This window comes from Nicotiana tabacum, chromosome 20 (assembly GCF_000715075.1).
Source record: "Nicotiana tabacum cultivar K326 chromosome 20, ASM71507v2, whole genome shotgun sequence".
NCBI classification, from domain to species: domain Eukaryota; kingdom Viridiplantae; phylum Streptophyta; class Magnoliopsida; order Solanales; family Solanaceae; genus Nicotiana; species Nicotiana tabacum.
The window spans coordinates 43,209,848-43,233,782 of record NC_134099.1 but is presented as its reverse complement, the minus strand read 5'-3'; the positions used below and the strand labels follow the sequence as shown (position 1 = coordinate 43,233,782).

Below are 23,935 nucleotides of genomic sequence, written 5' to 3'. Positions count from 1 at the left end.
AATGATAAAAATGCAACGTACATTATTTTTATGATTTTGTAAAACAAACTTAAATAAATACTAAATGCAAATGCGACATATTTTTGTAATTTTTTATTAATTTAACCAATAAACACGCACATACAGAAATACAAATAATTATCAAAAATGCCACAAAAATTCTAAAATTGCACACAAAGGAAAATTGTTTTATTTTGGATTTTTGGGAGTAATTCTCTAATAGGGCAAAAATCACGTGCTTACAGCTGCCCCTCTTTGCCCGAAGACACGAAGGGTTTTCGTGCAAAGATAAAGTGAGCGATTTTTGCTCATCCGAATACTCCGTGTGAAGCATTTTTTGAAAAAGATTTAACCGAACCTTTTCTTCAAAGGTTTCCTACATATCCCTAGCTAAAGGGGAATCAGGTTAATGTAGTTAGGGAAGTTTTGGAAGCTGGGACTACCATGGGACTGCAATGTTACTGCTGTTGCATGCTATTACCACTGCTTACCGATCTCCTTGTTACACCGTGCTTAAAAGAAAACAAGAAGCTAGGCTAGACTACGGATCATAAGATCTCATCTATCTTCAACTTGTTCTTGTTGCCTTGCTTTCTTGTCGGCTTGTGTTTCTTCCGGTGCTTTTCTTCCGAGAATTTGGGGATGACACTGGCCTTTTGCTTTTCTGAATACCAGTTTTCATCATTTTGTTCGGTCTACTGGGGATATGGCCTCCTTCATTAAGCTTTTCGGTGGTTCCTCTGGGGATACGGCTTTCTTCATCAGATTTGTTATGTTGGGCATAATTTAATGTTCACAGGCCGCTTCTTTCAAGACGCGTCTTTCTTCCTTTTGACTCATGCGCTTGAACTTGTGTTGGGACCTCTTGTTGCAACCTTCTGCTTCCCGGTGCTGGGGATTTTTATTGTTTACTACTGGGGATTCCTGTTGTAACCTTCTGCCTTCCGGGGGGGTTACTGATTTCAAGACCTGAAGTATAAGACTGAAAAGTATTCCTCTCGTTATACAGGTGGGCACCTGAAACATGAAATGTAAAAACTGAAAAGTATTCCTCTCGTTATACAGGTGGGCGCCTGATACATAAAATGTAGAGACTGAAAAGTATTCCTCTCGTTATGTAGGTGGGCGCCTGAGACATGAAATGTAAAGACTGAAAAGTATTCCTCTCGTTATACAGGTGGGCGCCCGATTTTAACAACAACTTTGAAAAATAAAATGTCATTCCTTTCTTTAGGCTGGCGAGATTTCAACAACTTTTAAAAATAAAACGTCTTTCCTCTCTTCAGGCGGGCTCCTGACTTCAACAACATTTTTGAAAATAAAATGTCATTCCTTTCTTTAGGCTGGCGAGATTTCAACAACAATTTTTAAAAATAAAACGCCTTTCCTCTCTTCAAGCAGGCTCCTGACTTCAACAACTTTGAAAAATAAACGCCTTTCCTCTCTTCAGGCGGGCTCCTGATTTCAACAACAACTTTTAAAAATAAAACGCCTTTCCTCTCTTCAGGCGGGCTCCTGACTTCAACAACTTTGAAAATAAAATGTCATTCCTTTCTTTAGGTTGGCGAGATTTCAACAACTTTTTCAAATAAAACGCCTTTCCTATCTTCAGGCGGGCTCCTGACTTCAACAACTTTGAAAAATAAACGCCTTTCCTCTCTTCAGGAGGGCTCCTGATTTCAACAACAACTTTGAAAATAAAGTGCCATTCCTTCCTTTAGGTTGGCGAGATTTAAACAACTTTAAAAATAAAACGCCTTTCCTCTCTTCAGGCGGGCTCTTGATTTCAACAACTTTGAAAAATAAACGTCTTTCCTCTCTTTAGGCGGGCTCCTGATTTCAACAACCCAAAATATCCTATTTTGAGGGTGGATGAACCCAAAATATCTTATTCGAGGGCGGATGAACCCAAAATATCCTATTCGAGGGCGGATGAACCCAAAATATCCTATTCGAGGGTGGATGAACCTAAAATATCCTATTCGAGGGCGGATGAACCCAAGATATCCTATTCGAGGGCGGATGAACCCAAAATATCCTATTCGAGGGCGGATGAACCCAAAATATCCTATTCGAGGGAAGATGAACCCAAAATATCCTATTCGAGGGCGGATGAACCCAAAATATCCTATTCGAGGGCGGATGAACCCAATATATCCTATTCGAGGGCGGATGAACCCAAGATATCCTATTCGAGGGCAGATGAACCCAAAATATCCTATTCGAGGGCGGATGAACCCAAAATATCCTATTCGGGGGCGGATGAACCCAAGATATCCTATTCGAGGGCGGATGAACCCAAGATATCCTATTCGAGGGCGGATGAACCCAAAATATCCTATTCGAGGGCGGATGAACCCAAAATATCCTATTCGAGGGCGGATGAACCCAAAATATCCTATTCGAGGGCGGATGAACCCAAAATATCCTATTCGAGGGCGGATGAACCCAAAATATCATATTCGAGGGCGGATGAACCCAAAATATCCTATTCGAGGGCGGATGAACCCGACATATCCTATTCGAGGGCGGATGAACCCGACATATCCTATTCGAGGGCGGATGAACCCGACATATCCTATTCGAGGGCGGATGAACCCGACATATCTTATTCGAGGGCGGATGAACCCAACATATCCTATTTGAGGGCGGATGAACCCAACATATCTTATTTGAGGGCGGATGATCCCAACTAGGAAGTTCGTCTCCTATGAGTAAAACTTGTACCAAGATCAGGAAATGTGTCTCCTAGTGGTAAACTCTCACTTTTAGAAAGTGCGTCTCCTAAAGAAAAATATAACTTGAACGACCCATACTACGAAATGCATTTTCTAGGGGTGAAACCTCAATGATTCAAACTAGAAAGTGCCTCTCCTACAAATGAACTTAAATGAACCAGACTAGGAAGTGCGTCTCCTATGGGTAAAACTTTAATGACTTTAAACTAGGAAGTGCGTCTCATATGAATGAAAATAAACTCAGGAAGTGCGTCTCTTAGGGTAAAAATAAACTTAGGAAGTGCGTTTCCTATGGTGTAAAAGTAAACTTAGGAAGTGCGTCTCCTATGGGTAAAACTAAACTTAGGAAGTGCATCTCCTATTGGTAAAACTAAACTTAGGAAGTGCGTCTCCTATTGGTAAAACTAAACTTAGGAAGTGCGTCTCCTATGCGTGAACCATTTCCTTAAAAACTTGTGTTGTCTTCCCTCGTAACTGCTGGGGATAACACTGCTGGGGAATTATTTACTTACCTGTTGGGGGATAAAATGTTATCAGTTGGGGATAACGCTGTCAAGGATAACACTGCTGGGGGATTTTGATTCTTCAAAACTAGTGCTTCACTCTTCGGAAGGCTGCTGGGAATGGCACTGGCCGGCCTTTTGCTTCTTCGAGCATAAGTTTCATCCTTTTGTTCCGTCCGCTGGGGAACAACTTCCTTCATAAAAACTTGTTATGCTGGGGGGAACACTGGTTCAAAGACCACTTCCCTTGAAACTGGTGCTATCTTTATTCTTCCCCAAATGGGTATCTGACTTTCAGAAAATTTTCTAAATGAAAGGAAAATTTTCTGCCCCAGTTTGACAATCTCCCTTGTGGCATGCATTTCTGTCATCACTGCCATTTCTTTCACCTGTTTCAAATCAAACAAAATTTGTTAGTTTAAAATGCGGTGGTTGGTTACGATACTCCTACTGGGATGGTTTTCCCTTTCTCCTTCCTTGCTCTGCGTTCCAAAACTTGTTGGGGATGATATTATTTACTGGGGATAATCCCTTTCTGCTAGGGATATCCCTCTTCTTTTGTGGCATAGCTCGGAAACTGGCATTTCCCCGACCTTTTAATCTCGTATGAATTTCCCAAATCATGATCATTTCTCTCCTTGATTTGTCCACGGGCCTTGGCCTTGAGGTTTATAACCTTTGATTTCGGCAAGGATATCCCTCTTAACACTCGTCAATCCTTTTGTCAATTCCCTTTTGCTGGGGATATCTTTCTTGACACTGGCCTCGCGCTTGTTCCTTGCTTACTATACCACTTGGATGTACTAGTCAGATCTCATCTTGCATAATTGGAAAGTTGATGGCATATTTTGAAGTCATTTCTCACTTGTTCTGACCAAACAGACTCTACTGGGGAATTTTTCTATGAAAGGAGAAAGATAAAAAGGAACAGAATAAAAGACAAAGGAAAAATATGACTCTTTAACAAAAGAAACTATAAATAAAAACCTATCAAACGCAGATATCGACTCTAATGGTCATGACATGCACATGTGGCCTATCCTCCGCCATCAATTGTCTTTCAAGATCTTCATTTGGCGATTCCCCATCTGATTCTCAATCTTATTCGACTTGTAGTGCCCGAAGGGTTTTCACTATCAAGCCTCTCTTATTTGGTTTTTCTCTCAGCTTTCATCGCCTTATGGTGCCCGTGAAGATTTTCACCGATAAGACTCTCTCATTTGTATCATTTTCCAGATGGGGATTTGGAGTGTAGCCGATATGACTCTCTCTGCTGGGGATTAGAGTCCTTTCTGCTGTGGATCAGAGTGTTATGTTCATCGGTAAGACTCTTATTTGTCTGACTTGGCATCTTTTGAAGACTGATCAGAAGGTCTTTCTTTGGACCGTAATGTGGGTTTTTGGATAGACTAGAAAGAAATGGTATTAAAGGCTCAAAAACAAATCAATTTGAGGTTCAAAATTACAACCTTCGGAACCATATTTGTTTACAACAAGCGCAACTCTTGCCCCAGTTTCTTGCTTGGGGATTATTAATTTTTGTTATACTACGTTACACTATGCACACTATGCACACTTATGCACACTATGCACCATATGCACATTATGCAGCCTATGCACATTATGCACCCTATGACCGAGCCGTGAAGCGCCTACGTATCCTCTTTGAGGAATCAAGTCAAATGTAGTTCCCATTTCCTCCGTTTTCTTCTGACTTTCTTTTGTTTTTTGTTATCATTTTTCTTTTCTTCTCTTTTTTTTTCTTTTCTCTTTTTTTTTCGTTTTGTTGTTTTCTTTTCTTTCTTCTTTTTTTTCTTTTGTTTACATGCCATGCTTGCATTTTCTAGTCGTTTCTACTGATTCCAAACGAGGGGTACGAAAGAAAAACAATAAGGCTCAAAAGGAAGGATAAAGTGTTTAGGTAGCAGAACAAAATGTCTTCGTCATTCCAGTCTTCAAAACATGCCCAGTGCAAACAACACATTTAAACAAAGATTCGTAGCCTCTTCCGATGGTGCTGGACTTGACAATTATATTCACACATTTGCTTTTTCATTTGTCATTTCTAATGCACCGTTGGGCGACACTCTCACTCTCGACCCTCATGCCAATTTGGCGAATATTTCTTTTAGCGGTTTTCTTTGTGTTTTACTTGCCCTAGTTCCGTATGACTCGAGCTCCGAATAATCCCAAACCGTCCTTATTTCTTTTAAATGTTCTGATCATCTTTCCGGGGTTTTATGATTAACTTTAAAGACTAGGCCCAAACTGTGTGCGCGTGTCATGTCACTAGAATCGGCGCTGAACAAAAATGATAAAAGGACTAAACAAAAAGATGACTGGAAATAATAAAAGACCGGATTTTGCATTAGACTACCGGTGAAATGGTTTGAATAACAAAACAAACAAAAACAAACCAGAATAAAATCCTAAAACAGCCTGGACAAAACTTAAACAAACCGCTTTGACAAAATGGAAAGATAAAAAAGTTTGACACAAGACAATATCCGGATTACAACCCTAAGAATAATCCGGACGACAGAAATGACAACAAAATAAGCCACCAAAAGCTTCTCTCTTGCTAACCAAGGAACGGAGCGTCCTCCCACTTTATCAACCCTGGCCTCTTAGCCACTGAGCTTTGCATCAGTATTGCCCAGACCATTACCAACTTCAATATCATCAACCTTAGTCAACAAGTTCCCAATAGGATTCGAGTGCTTCTGTCATCAGGCCTCATCCCCACAAAGTGTGCATCATGATGTGCAGGTAAAGGATTCTGCGTGATATTCTGGGTGTCATTTTCTTGGATTACAATCAGGTTTTCCTGGATCTTGTGTTTCCGGCTTACCACAAACCAACCACCTTAACTTTCTTTGTGATTCAAAACAAAACATGTTAGAATGGACTCGGTCGGTCCTCATTATTAACAACATCTTTTTTTTTCCTTTTTTTCTTTTCATTTTTTTTCATTTTTTTTCTTTTTCTTTTTTTTCCATTCTTTTTTTTGTGGTCGAATCTTATGGAGATTGCCTACGTATCATGACCCCGCATGAATCAGACCTTGCGTAGTTCGGACCAATAAAAGATAAACAATACTAAACATTTTTTTTTTCAATTTTCATATTAAAACAAATTGGGTTTCAAAGGTTTGAAGATGACCTACAAACTCGAAAATCAAACAACCCACATATTCTAATTAAAAGATTTACAAACTCCAAAACAAATGGCCAGCTTCCTTTCTCCGTTTGACAAATGCAACCGAACGTTTATTTTTGCAAACGTGGCCCCTTCCAAATTTCACATGAATTTTGAGGTCGGGGAGGATTATTTTATGACACTTTACAAACTTGTCCGTTCTTTTACGAAAATAGCCTTTCGACAACTGAAAGATACTCTAAGGCTATTTCGGCAAGAACGGTTTAAGACACTGCCAAAGCTGGCTCGACTTATTTTGACCAAAAGCCCAAACGGTATTCACCTGACCGCTGACTCTTTGTTGTTGTTTTTTTCAAATTACAATAAAACCTGGTGTTGCAAACACGGCCCTTCAGCGCCTCGGGGACGAAGATTTTTAAGGCTGTGTGGGTCAACTGGACCAAATCTAAAACAATGACCCAAAGGTGGCTGTTTATGCAAAGTCAGCCCTCCGGCGTCCCTTTCGGGAACATTCGGCTATTTTTGACAAAAACGGTCTCACCCGACTTATTTATGACTCTTTTTATCGTTTTTCAAAATAGAAAACTCAATATTGCAAACACGGCCTTTCAACGCCTCGGGGACGAAGATTTTTAAGGCTGTGTGGGTCAACTGGACCAAATCTTAAACATGACCCAAAAGTGGCTGTTTATGCGAAGTTAGCCCTCTGGCGTCCCTTTCGGGAACATTCGGCTATTTTTGACAAAACAGCGTCACCCGACATTCTTCATGATGAAATTAAAATTTGACATATATATATATATATTGCTATTTTTTTTATTTTTGCTATTTTTTTTTTTTGCAAAAAAGGAGGTTGGACATCACCCGACTTATTTATGACAAAATTAAAATTTTGACAAGTTTTTTGTTTATTTGCTTGTTTTTGGTTATTTTAGCAAAAGGGGAGGTTGGACCCGATGAGGGTTGCCTACGTATCTCACATCCGATGAGAATCAAACCCGCGTAGTTCGGCAAATGATGAATGAAGTAAATGAACTAACTTTTTTTTTTATTTGTTTTTTTTTTGAAAGGAAAGACTTATAAAGAAGAAAGGGAGCATTTTTGAAAGAAATGCTTCTAAAAAATATTTTTGAATTTTCTTTTTAATTTTGAAAGAAGAATGAAAATATTTTTCTTGTATTTTTTTTGAAGAAATTAAAAGAAAATATTTTTATTTTTTTATTTTTATTTTAAAAAAAACAATAAAAAAAACTTTCTAATGAAATAAATAGTGGAAAATATTTTTGGATTTTTCTTTTGAAAATTGGGGGTCTAAAAAAAACTTTTCTAGAAAGGAAATAAAGAAAAATACTTTTTGGATTTATATATATATTTGCAACAAATAATAAAACCACGTTATATATATATATTTGCAACAAATAATAAAACCACGTTCAACACACGACTCTTTTTTATTTTCATTTTTGGCATTTTCATAAACAAATAAAAAAACCATTTTTAAATCAAGACTCTTTTTCATTTTCATTTTTCATGGCAAAAGAAACTATTTTTTTTTTTGAAAACAAGACAAAGTGAAGATTTTTTTTTTCGTTTCACCAAAATAACTAACCTATCTTCCAAACTTAAAAAATAAAAAAACTCTTTTTTTTTTGAGTGAAATAAAATAAAACATTTTTCTTTTCTTCACTTTTTCAAGATTTTCGGCAGAATTTCGACAGTATTTGGGTATTGTTTTTTTTCTCTTCCTAAAATAGGCGATTAATTCTTTACACTGTTACCTCGCTCTTCTTTTTTCCCCATAATTTTCCAATATTCCTGATTTTTCGAAGCCAGTCAGCATGCAAGTCTGAAGCAAATAAATGCGTAAAGCAAACAGGATGCTGCAGGATGGTCTTTTCATTTCAGGTTGCTAGTCCTAGACGGACCCAACCCCTGTGTTGAGTCCCCTAAGTCAAAGCAACATGATGCAAATAATCGTTCCTACTAGGGATCCGGCATGAAGTCATGTTATTCTATGTTCAAAACCTGAGTCGGTGTTCTAGACTGTGTACCCGAGCGGACAACTCGAATCGAGGAGGGAGTAACTTTCCGGGAACCAAAGGGCCATCCGGCTTAGTAACTTGTCCGGCCTCTTTCCTATTTCAAGGTATGACACTAACATAATAGGAAGTCTCAACCAGTAAGCACATCCCCGGAGGTAAGAAGAGAATGGTTTCGACACAGTTTATATACAGTTCAGATAATATCAAAGCGGTAAAAGCAGCATTTAGCACATTAGGCTCAAACATGTAAAAATCAGATAAAGCCAAATATAACAATTTATCTAAGCTCGAATTCCGAACCCTAAACTAGAGATTCTGGGTTTAGAATTCCCTAGCAGAGTCGCCAGAACTGTCACACCTCCTTTTTTCGCCCCCGCGAGGGGTGAAGGAGTTTTTCCAATTAAAGGACAATCGAAATGGGATTTGTTTATTTATTTCAGAGTCGCCGCTTGGGAGATTTAGGGTGTCCCAAGTCACCATTTTAATCCCGAATCGAGTAAAAGAATGACTCTATTTAACTGTCCGTGAACCAGAAATCCGGATAAGGAATTCTGTTAACCCGGGAGAAGGTGTTAGGCATTTCCGAGTTCCATGGTTCTAGCACGGTCGCTCAACTGTTATATTCGGCTTGATTATCTGATATAATACATATTATAAACTTATGTGCAAATTTTATCCTTTAGCCGCTTTTATTATTTTTATTTATTGTTATTATTTTACAGAGAATTGCAACATTGTGAAAACGTATTTCAAACCACGTCACAATCAATGCATCCGTGGTTGTTGGCACATTTCAACTCTGTTGAGATTTGGATTTGGGTCACATAAATGTGCACCCGAGTTTTAAGAAAATTAAATTATTAAAAGGCGCGCCTAAAGCGACTAGCGTATCATTTACTTTGGGTAGGGCCGTGAAATTTTGCTAAACGGTCCATCCCGAAGTCTAAGCAATTTTAAAGCAAATATTTACCGAGGGCCCCGCAATTTTGTATTTTTATTCGGCGAGGCTCATCTCATTCTTATTTTTAAAAGGAATTTGCAACGTCATAGACATGCATCTCGGACCACGTCACAATCAATGTACCCATGATTAGAGACACATTTCGACTCCGTTGAAATTTGGATTTGGGTCACATAAATGTGCACCCGAGTTTAAGAATGTAATTTAATTAAATCGCATCTAAAGAGTCTAACGCGTTATTATCTTTGGGGAAGGTAGTGAAATTCACTAAACAGTCCATCCCAAATTCTAAGTATTTATTATGACCAATTATTGAGGGCCCCGCAATTTGCATTTTTTATTTGGCGAGGCTAGTCTCATTATTTTTAAAAGTATAATCTTAGCATGACTACATTTTCTATTTTTCGTTTTCTAAAATAAATGAAGAAAAGGTCCTACTTTATTTACATACTTTCGAGTTATTATAGTTAAGTTTCGAAAGTGAGTCGTTTAAAGAGTTTACATGGGCAGCGCATAGAATATTCTACATACAGACAGTAAAAGAAAGAAAAGACTACATTAAACTACAACTTCAAATCTTTCTCATTTTTGCATTCATGCTTCGAGTGGCTTACAAGATGAACCAGTGTATCAGTTTGTGTACCTGGTATTTGGAAAGCAAGGAAAGAAGATGAAGATCAGTAGAAGCAGCAGTAGTGTAAATACACAGCAACAACAGCAACCCAGCAGCAATTCGACCCAGATTCAAGGCCCAGAAAACTTTGAAGAAAATCGAACAACTCAATAGAACAAACCCAAAAGTACGTAAACAAACTAAACATCAACAACCCACGCGTAGTTACGAGGTCAAGAAGCCTGAACTACGCCCTTATCATGATTACGCAAAAAAGTTGATGGGGTGGCTCAGCGATGTGACTATTCAGTATGTACCAAGGAAAGAAAATAAGAAGGCTGATGTTTTAGCTGCTCTAGCTACATCATTAGCCCTGCCTGACCAAGCGCAAGTTACCGTCTGCCAAAAATAGGTAGTACCGCCGCCAAATGAGGTCGAAGGTAAAGAAAGCGAACTCAAGCATCTTGTTGCTGTTTCTGAAGTTGAGAAAGAAGAATGGCGACAACCCATTATCGACTACTTATGCAATGGGATACTTCAAGAAAATCCGAGGAGAAGGACTGAAATCCGTCGTCGTGCACCTCGCTTCCTTTACTATAAGGATACTTTATACAGAAGGTCATTCAAGGGAGTACTCTTGTGATGCCTAGGAGAAGAAGAAGCTCTCCAAGCTTTGCAAGAGGCACATTCTGGGGTATGTGGGTCACACTAGTCTGGACCAAAGCTCCACTTCCATATAAAAAGGATGGGATATTATTGGCCAACGATGGTAAACGATTGCTTGGACTACGCTCGAAGATGCAAGGCTTGTCAATTCCATGCGAATTTTATTCATCAACCTCCTGAAATATTGCACCCGACTACTGCTCCTGGCCATTTGACGCTTGGAGATTGGATGTTGTTGGACCACTGCCAAAGTCCTCTGGTTGGCACCTATATATCTTGGCTGCAACTGACTACTTCTCAAAATGGGCTGAAGCTGTTGTTCTTAAGGAAGTAAAAAAGGAAAATGTTGCAAGTTTCATCCGAGTAAACATTATTTATCGCTTTGGCATTCCTCGTTACATAATAACGGATAATGGAAAGCCATTCGATAATAGGTTGATGAACAGGATTTGTGATCTCTTTGGCTTCAAGCAACGTAACTCTTCAATGTACAATGTTGCCGCCAATGGTCTTGCTGAGGCATTCAACAAGACTCTATGCAACTTGTTAAAGAAAGTTGTCTCCAAATCCAAACGAGATTGGAATGACCGTATGGAAGAAGCTCTATGGGCATATAGAAAAACTCATCGCACGCCAACACAGGCGACTCCTTATTCACTCGTTTATGGAGTCGAAGTCGTCTTGCCACTTGAGCGTCAAATACCTTCGTTACGACTGGCTATTCAAGAAGGGATCACTGATGAAGAAAATGCTCGACTTCGATTAGCAGAGTTGGAAGCTCTTGATGAAAAGAGATTGGAAGCTCAACAGAGTCTTGAATGTTATCAAGCTCGATTGTCTCGCGCCTTCAATAAAAGAGTTCGTCCGAGATCCTTTCAAGTAGGAGATCAAGTCCTTGCCGTACGAAGACCCATAATTACTTCCCATAAACCTGTAGGGAAGTTCACTTCAAAATGGGATGGGCCATATGTCGTACAAGAAGCTTATTCAAGTGGGGCTTACAAGCTGGTTGATGGAGATGGTATGAGAATCGGCCCTATCAACGGCATGTTTTTGAAGAAGTATTATCCGTGAAGTTGCAAGTCATGATGCTCCTCGACGTACGAGCCTAAACTGCAAGTCATGATGCTCCTCGACGTACGAGCCTAAACTGCAAGTCATGATGCTCCTCGACGTACGAGCCTAAACTGCAAGTCATGATGCTCCTCGACGTACGAGCCTAAACTGCAAGTCATGATGCTCCTCAACGTACGAGCCTAAACTGCAAGTCATGATGCTCCTCGACGTACGAGCCTAAACTGAAAGTCATGATGCTCCTCGACGTACGAGCCTAAACTGCAAGTCATAATGCTCCTCGACGTACGAGCCTAAACTGCAAGTCATAACGCTCCTTGATGCACGAACCTAAACTGCATGTTGCTACACTCCTGGCCCGCATGAGTCTAAACTGTGTACACCCCCCCCCCTCCCCTAAAAAAAATTCGCTAGGTTGAAAATCTCGAAAGAGGCGGCCTAGGCTAAAGTTAGGACATAAAAAAAAGTCACCCAATCTGAATTATGGTATGACTTGATCCTCTTCACCGGGGTACGTAGGCAGCTTAGAGTTTCATTCTAAGTTCAGTTGCATAAGTTCAAAAGATACATATTGCCCCAATTGTTTTTCGAGTGAAGTATGGAGGAATGCAAAATCAAGCTGAAATGTCATTCTCCTGTTGAACTTTGGTCTCATTTGATTTAAAGGGGGCAACCCTCCTTGGTAAAATTGATATCTTCAATGGGCCAATTTTAGAAGAATGTCAAGTATTTGCATTAAAGTCCAGGGATTCTCTATGTCTTCAGGTTCGCCAAACCTTCAAGTTTGTTGGTCTCCAAGTCCACCATCTGCCTAAAAAAAGGAGGGGAGGGGGGAAGAGAAGCGAGGCGTCAAAAGGAAACACAAGTATAAGGAAATGATTGCTTGGCGCAACGTTTCAAATTCAGTGAGACTTGAACTCAAAATATTTGTGAGAATATGGCTCTTAAATTTCGATTGATGGCAAGTAAGACATCTTCCGATCTCGAGACTTCCATACCAAGGTATGAATTTTTGTGAGACTGCGCAAACCTGGAATTGATAGCGAAGTGCAATATAAAGTTGGTTTCAAAATATTATTTGGGACGATTTTGAAATTGTTTGATTTAGAATTTTGGATATGCTCTAGATCTTGAAGTCTAGTTTTCTTGAAATCAAACGGTTTGCAATTTCGATATTTTTAGATCGAGATATGAATTTTTTTGGGTAAGACTGCACAAATCTGAAATTTTCAATGTGGTGGGATCTAAAATTGGTAAGACTGCACATTGAGAGTAATCTCTCCAGTAGTCGGGTCACTTTGAGAGTAATCTCTCCAAGAATCGGGCCATACTGAGAGTAATCTCTCCAAGAATTGGGCCACATTGAGAGTAATCTCTCCAAGAATTGGGCCATATTGAGAGTTATCTCTCCAAGAATCGGGCCATTTTGAGAGTAATCTCTCCAAGAATTGGGCCACATTGAGAGTAATCTCTCCAAGAATCGGGCTATTTTGAGAGTAATCTCTCTGGTAGTCGGGCCATGAAAGTAATCCCTCCGATATTTGGGCAGGGATGAGTACCCATCCCCTCACACCCCAAGATTATCTTCTTCATGCGTGGATCATCTTGTTGAACAAGAACATATCATTCTCGCTTGACCTACAAAAAAAAAGGAACAATAAGACAAGAAAAGTATAAGAAAAGAAAAAGAAATTACCTTCGCGCCAATGCTTCCGAGTAGTCAAACGTGGACACAAGGTAGCTTGCAAGTGGAAGATATTGATATTCACGATTGGAGAGCATGCGTCTATATATACAAGTGCCGAGGATGGCTTGCAAAGGCATAACACGATGTGGGAATCAGTAATATGATATGTCTCCTAGAAGGATTTGGTTACTGACGGCAGGTTAATCTTTGGTCAGTATCAATTCGGCCACTTTGAGTTGAAGTAGGATTTGGAAATTTGCAAAATACTTCGTGTACAATTAGTAATATGTGGACGACAATTGCTTATACAAATAGAATTGTTTCCATCAAGATGGCCACGTAAAGAATTTCTATGTTGAATAAAAAAAAAATAGAAAGTCTCTTTGTTGCAAAGAGCAAAAAGAGTTTCATTAATATCCAACGTAACTGATGGTTGGTCATTACATATATTCATACAATCCAAGTAACATGTTAGTACTTTTCTTAATTCAAGGAAAGTGAGGATTCTATTTCGGGATAGCTTTCAAGTAATATATATATTACGTGTATTTCAAGTTATTCCTTGAGTCTCGATCAGTCTACGCTATGATAAGCCTTGAAGTAGGGAGCATTTGTAGGCATATAAATTTTATTAAACTTAAATTCATAAAATAATTTGGACTATATTTTAAATTCAATAAATATTGGTCCAAATAAATATATGGGCTAATATAATTGAATTAATTATATAAGTCCAATATATATGGATTAAATAAATAAATCTTAATCCATTGGGCTAGCCCATTTAATTGGGCTAAAGTGATGAGCTCGCTTCATTAGACCCAAGATGTCATCTTCCTAGAGGCCCAGTTTGGTGTCACGTGTCAAATGATGTGGCGCACCAAGTAAAGCGGAAGAGCCAATAGGACCATGCCACGTGTCAAAATGACAAGGCATGTCCAGTCACGCTAAAAGGCCAATGAAATCGCGCCACGTGTGCAAGTGACATGTTCTGGCCAATCAAATGCAGCCATGTCACAATTTAATTTGATTGGTCGGAAAGAGTTTATTCTTATCACAACTCCTCCCTTCCACAACTATAAATATGGGTCTTCATAACTCAGAGAAGATACCAGAAGTTATAACAAGAAGCAAGAAAGAACAAATTCCTCCAAATTCCTCCCTTGTGGATCAAACGCTGCAAATTCCTCCACAAATTTCAAGCTTCAAGCTTCAAGTTCAAGAAATCAAGTACAAGTTCAAGAACGAAGAACAAATCAAGGTCAAGTTAAAGCAATCAAGTTCAAGCTCAAGAACAAGATCATCGTTCAAGGCAACAAATACATATTCAAGATCAAGCTCAAAGACCCTTGAATTTATTTACTATAGAAAAGTAGAATCAGAGGATTCATAGAGATTGTAACATTCAAATATTTAAAATAAAATACTACGATTATTGCGATATTTTTCGGTCTTGATTTTATTTTCTCGACGCAAATTTATTGTCTACAGATTCCATTGCCTAATATTTAGAGTCCGGAATCTTCTAAGTTTTGCCATATATTTTACCCTCAATAAACTTTTTTCTTTCCTTATTATATTGGAACATATATAGAGCATGTTTGGATTAGCCGGGAAAAAGTAGCTTTGTGCTTAAAAGCAGCTTTTAAGTGTTGAAACTTATTTTATAAATAAGCAGTTACCTGTTTGGATAAAAGTGATGAAGCTTAAAAAAAGCTGTTGAAGTGTTTGGTAAACAGTGCTGGTAAGAACTTTTTTTTGTTAAAAAAACAGAAATATCCTTAAAGTTGTTAACATTATAAAAGGAGCTGATTACTACAACATATTTGATTTATAAGTAATGCAAACAAAAAATAATTTATATTTTAATTTAATTTTAATTTAAATAATTACTTAAGATAGTTTTTTTATTTGTTTGCCAAGAAAATAAAAAGAATAGTTTTTGCTTTGTATATATTTGTATGAGAATCTAATTGATCAATTGCTTTTTTTTCTTCACTTGCCTCAAAAAGTGCTACGACAGAAGTCAATTGCATGGTTTAAGTAAATTTAACTTTATGTGGATTGGATTATATAAAAGGACTTTTACTTGTTCTGATGGAGTTAGTGGAAGCGTTTAATTTGTTAGAAATTAAAGTTTGTTAGAGGGAGTTAGTTACCGTGCACGTCTATGAGCAGCATAAAGCATTGGTAATAATTCGAAGTCAATTGAAGTTATAGATTTGAATTCCAGTCAATTGAAGTTATACACTGATTTCTCAAATTATATAAAAGTTAGGTCATTATATGCATATTTCAAAGAACGAAACAAATAACATTTCTTAATTGGAATGTAAAATAATAAATATTAGTGTTTTAAAAGATTCATACAACTACAAGTATCAAGCTTCACAAATTTCATTAGCAATCAAATCGCGAAGACCCATCCAAACAAGATCACTTTGCTCTTCCATATTTTCCGCATTTATATTGTTATTAGCTCTCAAATATGTACCAACATCAGGATCAATAGATGGAATATATCTCTCATTCTCAGCTGCTCGGAACGCATCATCCATATTGCATTTCTTTCTGATATAGTTATGAATGACCATAGTAGCAAGTACGATGTCTCTTTGAGTGTCAATGTGATAAAAAGGCATGTCTCGCAAAATTGACCATCTTGCTTTCCAAACCCCAAATGTCCGCTCAATAATATTTCTACAAGAAGAATGCAAATAGTTACATTTTTCAATTCGCCTTCTGGTTCTCGCAATTGTCTTGTTGCACCGCGGCGGAATTGTGCTAGGTGATATCTCACATTATCTCCTTTGTATGGAGCCATATATCCCTTCATGTGAGGATATCCTGCATCAACTAGATAATACTTATTTCCAATTGGACGTGGAAAGTTAAGTTTCGGTCTACGAAGGGCTTCACCAAATATACGTCTATCGTGCGCTGCTCCTTCCCACCCAGCCCATGCAAATATAAAACACATATTAAAATCTACGACAACAAGAATATTTTGAGTCGGATAACCTTTACGTCCAATATATGGTATCTCTTGACCTTGCGGTAATCTTGCTTTAACATGTGTGCCATCAAGTGCTCCAATACAATCCTACATACATTTATAAGTATAAATTTAACTTAAGCTAGTAATACTTATAAAAGTTAAGTTATAAGTTTAATAAAAAATAATTATGTAAAAATATTTCTTACTCTAAAGAAAGGGAGATATCGACCATTACATGGCTTGTGAGCTCCTGCACCATCATTATAATTTTGATGTGGTCTAATTATATCTCTTGCAAGCTCACAAATCGCCTTTAAAACACTATGAAAGTGTCAATGAATTGTTTCTCCCAAATGTTGAAAGATTTCCTGTATCAACCGATTTCCAGCTCCATGTGCACAAGCCATCAAGAACATGCCTAACATCTCGTGTATAGACATTCCACGTGTGGGTTTAAGCCCATACTTTTCATTTAAGTCATTCGATAGATCAACAAAAACGACTTCCTCAATCGAATTTTTTTATAACAACGAGTCTAGATGTACGACAAGGTTCCTTGCATAGGTATTTTTGGTAATACATTAATATCAATTTACCCGCTATTTGACATAAAGCAGTCCATTCCTTTCCATCTTGCTCCCTCTGTATTTCCTCCAGTTCTTCTTCATCTTCATCATCTGACGAATAATTTGGATAAGGATCTACTATGTCATTAGAGTTTGAACTCTCTATTTAACTGAAAATGAAAACATAAGTAAAAGAGGAGTTAACTGAAAGCTTTACAAATTCATTCCAATGGTCAGTTGTGGAATTTAAAAAGAACTGGAGGATATTGAAGCTAACTAAAAGCTATACAAATTCATACGCTCGAATAGTCAGTTAACTGAAGCTTAACATTTAAAATAAATGTTACCTGAAGCTTAACAATAGTAAGCTTAACAAACAAAATCTTTAATTTAATAAAAGTTTAGTGATACAATCACAACATCTAAGCAAGAAGCAATATATAAAGTTTACACATAAAATCATAATAAAGTTTACACATATAATCACAATATTCGAACACGGAATGATAGAAAGACTCAACCACAACGATACATTATCCATTTTTCTTAAGGTATAACTGGTAGTTAAACTCCAACCAAGACTTGCGAGCTTCATCAGTAGGCATCCCCAAAAATAACTGTGGGTTATTTTTTTGCGGAGTATATTCATAGTAAAACTGTAAATTCCACTCCCAGCTAGAATATCAGTAATTTGTCCCAACATGCCAATACACTTCTCGATGGATGTCTCATCAATTGCAGGAGATGTAGCAGTGCTTTTGCTAGACATAAAGTCTATGAGAGAGTGTATATCCTCTTTTATTAATGTTGCAGCTGTTTTTTTCTTACTCTTTCTTACTTGACTACTGGTGCTAACACTATCAGTTGGTTTTTGTCTTTTTAGTGATGACTCTGGAAACATAACAGAATTTATATTCTGTAGATCATCACTTTCATCGCTCATTTCATCATTAATATAAGTAAAGTGTTCTTTGTCACAATCATCAATAACATTTATCCCTTCTTCATCGAGATTAAGTCCAATGCCGGTTCTTGATTTGCTGCACGTGCTCTTTCTCCTGTGGCAATAACATCAGCAAACAATGCATCGTAGCGAAACCATATGAGCGAAAGATCTTTGTTCCTAAATTTCTTATATTTTGCATTCTCCTGTAAAAAGAGAAAAAAAAAATTACTTTAATCAAACTGATAGAATTAATAATGACAAAAATAAGAATTACACATATAATAATGTGAGAAATGTACCTTAATTGTTCGCTCCCACCAATCATCATCTGCCATAATCGTATTTTTTGTGGCATCCCATCCTAAACCTGTCTCCCCTCTCATCAACTGTTTAAAAAGTGTCCATTCGTCTTTCATGTAGTCCCAATAATTTTTCATTTTTTTTATCATAGTCTTTCCCCGTCTTCTTACAGAACTCGTCAACAATACTTTTCCAACCATCTTTATTTAAGTAAGTGTTTGGTCTATTTCTTTTTCTAACCTCTTGCTCATACAACTCAAGAAATATAATATGTGTATCATCGTCCCACTTAGCATTGTTTGGCATGATTGAATGTAAATAATCTGAAGAAATCAAAACAACCAAGAAGCTAAGACTGAAGTTGCATAAAGAGAACCTGAAAGAGCCTTGTGTTTGACAGCTTATTCCAGTACAAAAAATATTATATTGTTAATGCCATTGAATTAACAGTGTCTTCATCCATTCCATTGCAACAAAAAATTATATTGTTAATGCCCAGAGAGAAGCAAATTCTGCCTCTTGCGCTAATCTACTTAGGGAGTCAAGCAAAAGTATCCAAATAGAAGCGTTTCATGTCTTCAAGCTATTTGTCGCAAATCACAATAAGCCTCCAGATATTGTTAGCATCTTTAATGCTAACGGAAGCAAACTACTTCGTCTCTTTGCCGATTTTAAGACTGACAAAGAGGACGAGCAGTTTGAGGCCGACAAAGCGCAAGTTGTTAAAAATTATTTCTTAGAAATCTTCAGAATCACAAGAGACCACAGGACACTTATTCAGTAAAAGCTAAGTGAACTAGCAATCAAGCATACGACATAAGTCCCATTAGTTAGAAATGCACTGCCCAAGATGCAGATCGCACTGCCTAATGAACATCTTCTACTCAAAAAGAACAACCAAGAAACTACATATGCTAAGTACTGAAAAAGTGAGGACAAATGGAAAAATTAACAGCAACTTGGCAGTACCAAGCTTTAGCGAACATTCCATAACTTGGGAATGTATGCATCTTCATGGTCATGTAGGCACATCAAATATATGAATGCAGGCTTATATCGTAAAACTAGAGCAACAAAACATAATTCTGGTTAAGCCCAAATGGATTGCTGGTATTATAGTTTGCATACTAGGAAATAGAAATCATAATAACAACTCACAATAAAGGGGATAATAAGAATAAAAATACAGGGGCACTAGGTTTTCTTTCTATTTGATCCGTGATTAGGAAACTAAACTATATCATTGAGAGGAAAACAAGGACTAAACACTAGAAAACCATATAAACTATCATTTTCCTTTCATTTGTTTTTAATTGAATCAGAAAAATAAACTATATCGTTCAGCAGAACTGGAACCAAATAAGAAGTACAACAGGAAGATAACTTACTGAGCTGAAGAGGCTTTCAAATTGGAGCTGAAGTTGGGGAGAGTTATGGAAGAAGAGGAAGAAGAAATCAGAGGCGCTGTCAACAACAGAGAAAAGAAAGAGACCGTATATTTTTAGGTTTTCTAATGAGGGGTAATTTCGGGAATAAGAAATATTATAAGGGATACAAAAGTAATATCCTTGGTCAAACCAATGTTTTGGATTTTTTTAAGCAGATTTTAACTTTTTTTAGTTGTCAAACACTTCCAGAAGTTAAAAAGTGCTTAAAAGCTGGTCAGCTTGACCAGCTTTTAAGCCCATCCAAACAAGCTCATATTCTCTCGGACCAGAATAAAACGTGTATTCTCATCTTTCTAACCTTTCAAAGATGGAAATCACATAACTTTGAACGAATTGACTAAGAATTTCAATTCTTTTCGGGTTAAAGTTCTTTTATTGAAGGAAATTCCAAATAGGCTCTTAAGTCTTAATCAATTCCATATCTTATAGTATCAAACAAGCGAAGAAAAAAAAAGTCAAAATAAGAACTGCTTTCGGAAACTGATGTGGTACAATAAATAAGTTAGATTACATTAAACTGCTTCTTTTAAGGTAGTTGTTAATGAGATTTGTTTCTAAATAGTAATTCAATTTTAACATTGGAGACGTATTACAATTAATAAATCTAGACATTGTCATTAATGAATCTTAAAATAAGAAGAAGAATTTCCATAACATGAATCATTAAGACTGAACTAAAGTAATTTTTGCATAATAAAAGAAGAAGGTATTTCTGTATTCTTAACGTGATTTTACAACTTTAATCTCTAACTATATGATTCCAAATAGTTTCGCTTTGTCCTGTGATTGCGTCAAAACTTTATTGATGAGTATAATAAACTTTTTTTTATAAGGTTAATGAGTTTATTAGACTATATGTTATATTCTATAAAAAAAAAATATTTTAAGGAACTAGTTATTAAAATTCGTCCATATCCATGATTAATTTTATAGTATATATGCAATTAAAAGTTTTTATTTTTATTTTTGGTATGCGTTATAATATTTGACAAATAATATTCGTGCATCGCATGAACGTAGAGACTAGTACTATATTAAAAGCACGAAGGCCCTTAGCGAAATATCATTCGCCTTTTTTACCCTTTTTAAAATAGAATTCACATTAGACAAAATAATCATTTAATTATTTCCCTAATATTTAAAAATAGTCATTTAATTAATTCCCTACTATTTAGGAATAGTAATTTAATTACTATTCCAATAATACTTATAATAATATTGACACACATACTAGGAAACATTTTCGTTCTCTACACAATCAGAAGTTTTCGTCCAACTCTATATTTAGGAGTATTATTAAATTTTTCTTTCTAATTTAGGAGGATCTTTTTTAATTAATAAGAATTTATCCAATTTACACACAATAGGAAGGTTTCAGTTTTTCTTTAGTTAATAAAATTTTAACTAATTCACATACTAGGAAACTTTTGATACTTTCAACTATATTTAAATTTAGGAGTATTAAAATTTCACACTTGAAAAGTTCTTAAATTTTGACTAATTCATGCATACACTAGGAAAATTTTGATATAAATTTTTGACACTGAATTTTTTATAACTATATTAGATGAAGACGAGCTCTTTGAAAACTTATAAGAGCCTTTTTTTAATAAAATTTTCATCCAATTTTATATACGCCTGTAATTCTATAAAAGAAATTACAATTTCATCTTTTCATCATCATAATTTGCCTTGTTGGAGCAACAACTACAAAATTAAGGGTTTTAGGTTTTCTTTCTTTGACCAATTTTTTTATTAGCAGTTGAATTTTGCATTCATCTATTTGTATTAGTAGTTGAATTTTGCATGCACATATTTAACCAATACATCTTATTTTGTTGTTCTGGATTGTAAAGCTTGGTTGAATAGAATCCTTTTTGTATTAGACTGTATGCTTTAACCTTTAGTCAAGTTATTTCTTTTACTATTTTTTTGTGCTCTTATTGGACCTTTTTTCTCCGTTTTTAGTTGCTTTTAATAGTTCTTATATTGGACAAAACTGTATTAAATTATTTTTCTTAAAAGTTTAAGATTTTGCAATTCACTAAAATTTTAGTTATAATTTTTTTATTTGAACTACGTAGGAAGTCCTAATATTTAATACTCTAAAATCAATTAAGATTTTACCTTATGAAATTTTTAAAAATAATTTATTCATTGGAACTAAAAATCACGAAGGCCCTAAACGAAATGTCATTCGTCTTTTTTACCCTCTAAATATAAAGTTCACACTAGATAAAACAGTCATTTAATTATTTCTCTAATAATTAAAAATATTTTGTTTAATAGATTTCCTAATATTTATGAATACTCATTTAATTATTCTCCTACTATTTAGGACTTTAATTTTTCTATTCCTTTTAGATCTACAAGTCGTGCCTTTTCAAATCCATGTAGATTTAGTGGTATTAAATTTTATGAACTTTCAATTACCACTAGGAAAATTTCGAAAACTTTGTACCACTTATATGTTTAAGATGATCTTTTAATAAAATTGTCATCACATTCAAATTTCATTTAATTTTAGACTTATGATGGTTTTTCACTTTCTACCTCCACTTAAATTTAGCAGTATTAAATTTTAAACACGATTTATCCTAGGAAAGTGACCACTTTGTAACTCCTTTTAGTTTTAGGAGACTTTTTAAATAAAATTTTGGCTCAATTAAATTTCAAGCACTTTCATTTTATACTAGGAAAGTTTCGATCACTTTGTACTCATTTTAGATTAATTTTTTATAAGTTATTAGGTAAACAATAAGCACTTTGAACTCCTTTTTGTTTTAGGAGTCTCTATTTTTTTAAAAAATCTTTATTTATTTTAACTATATATAATTTTACCTTACATAAATCTTTTCCTGTTTCAATTATATATATAATGCTTCTATTAAAGAAGCTTTACTATTCTACTATTTTTATCATCGAAACTTACACAATTTTACTTTAGAAAGTGTCAAAAAATTTGCACTGAACAAAATAGTTATTTAATTATTTTTTTGAATATTTAGGACTTTAATTATTTCTTAAATATTTAGGACGTCAAAATTAATTAAATTTATGTATTCAATTTTTTTCTATTCTGATTATGTACTATACCTTATTTGTAAAAGAAAATCACATTTTTAGATTTAGAAGCTTAAAATTCATATATTACAAATTCAAATTAGGACTTCCAAGTTCCAAGGCACGTAGGCCATATGCTTTGAAATCATACTTTTATCTTCGAACATCAATTTTAGGTTCAAGAGTCTTAATTATTATAGTTTTAAAACTTTCAAAGCGGGTAGACACAAAATATAGTTTCACCTTTCAATCAAATGTTATTCCTTTGATATTTTTATATAATAAAGCAAGTATTAGAACAAACTAAAGGAAAAACTACTAGAATAGATCAAATTTCTAAACATGATTAACACAATTATCATTTAAAACTTATAATTTTTTGTTAATTCTTATATTATAAGGTAAACACATATTTTGAATAATATTTATGTTATTTTTAAAAAATTATTCTCATTAATACGAGGTAACACCCAGCGAACGTACAATAAGATGCAACGCGTACTTTCTATCTATTGATACTATATTAAAAGTAAGAAGCTCCTTAGCAAAATTTTATTTGCATTTTTTATCCTTTAAAATAGCTTTCATATTAGTCAAAGCTATAATTTAATTAATTCTATTATCTAAAATTTTAAAATCAAATAAAATTTTAATTATTAAAACTTATTTTTTGCGTATTTTAACTATATAGAAACTCCTAATATTTAGAACTACATCGTCAATAAATTTTCTTTCACATATTTGACCTAAAACTTTACTCTCCAAAATATTGTTACTATAGTTTTTTATCTAACATTAAATGTATGTACAATATTTTACTCCTATGATTAATATTTTTTTAGTAATTTACATGTATTTTTTCCCACAATAATATACATGCATATTTACTTTTAATATTCTTTGCTAAAATATTTGACATTTTAGTAAATGCATCATAACAAACTTAATCAAATTATTTATCGTTGTAGGTCCAATTATTGTAACTCTAACTATCGCATTAATTTAATAAACAAATGTTTGCATCTACTTTAATATCCATTATAATTTTACATAACTTATTCTTTCACATAAATTTTAATTGATTGACGCGATAAACACTTCATGTAACCTAAAGCTAGTTTAAAAGAAATAGGAGTAGTATATTACTGGAAAAAAAAAAACAGCCGGAATT

At 35.3% G+C, this 23,935-nt stretch overlaps 1 long non-coding RNA gene across 2 annotated transcripts; it reads right to left on the bottom strand.

Annotated features, from left to right (window-relative positions):
- Window positions 1-17,376: 17,376 nt before the first annotated feature.
- Window positions 17,377-19,752, bottom strand: LOC107761350 (uncharacterized). Of its 2 annotated transcripts, XR_012703910.1 has the most exons (3): window positions 19,642-19,752; window positions 18,253-18,576; window positions 17,377-18,156 (listed from the first exon to the last, which is right to left on the bottom strand). It is a non-coding gene; the product is annotated as an uncharacterized LOC107761350 (long non-coding RNA). The 2 variants fall into 2 exon arrangements; XR_012703909.1 differs by having other exon boundaries at window positions 18,253-19,737.
- Between the last annotated feature and the right edge of the window lie 4,183 nt (window positions 19,753-23,935).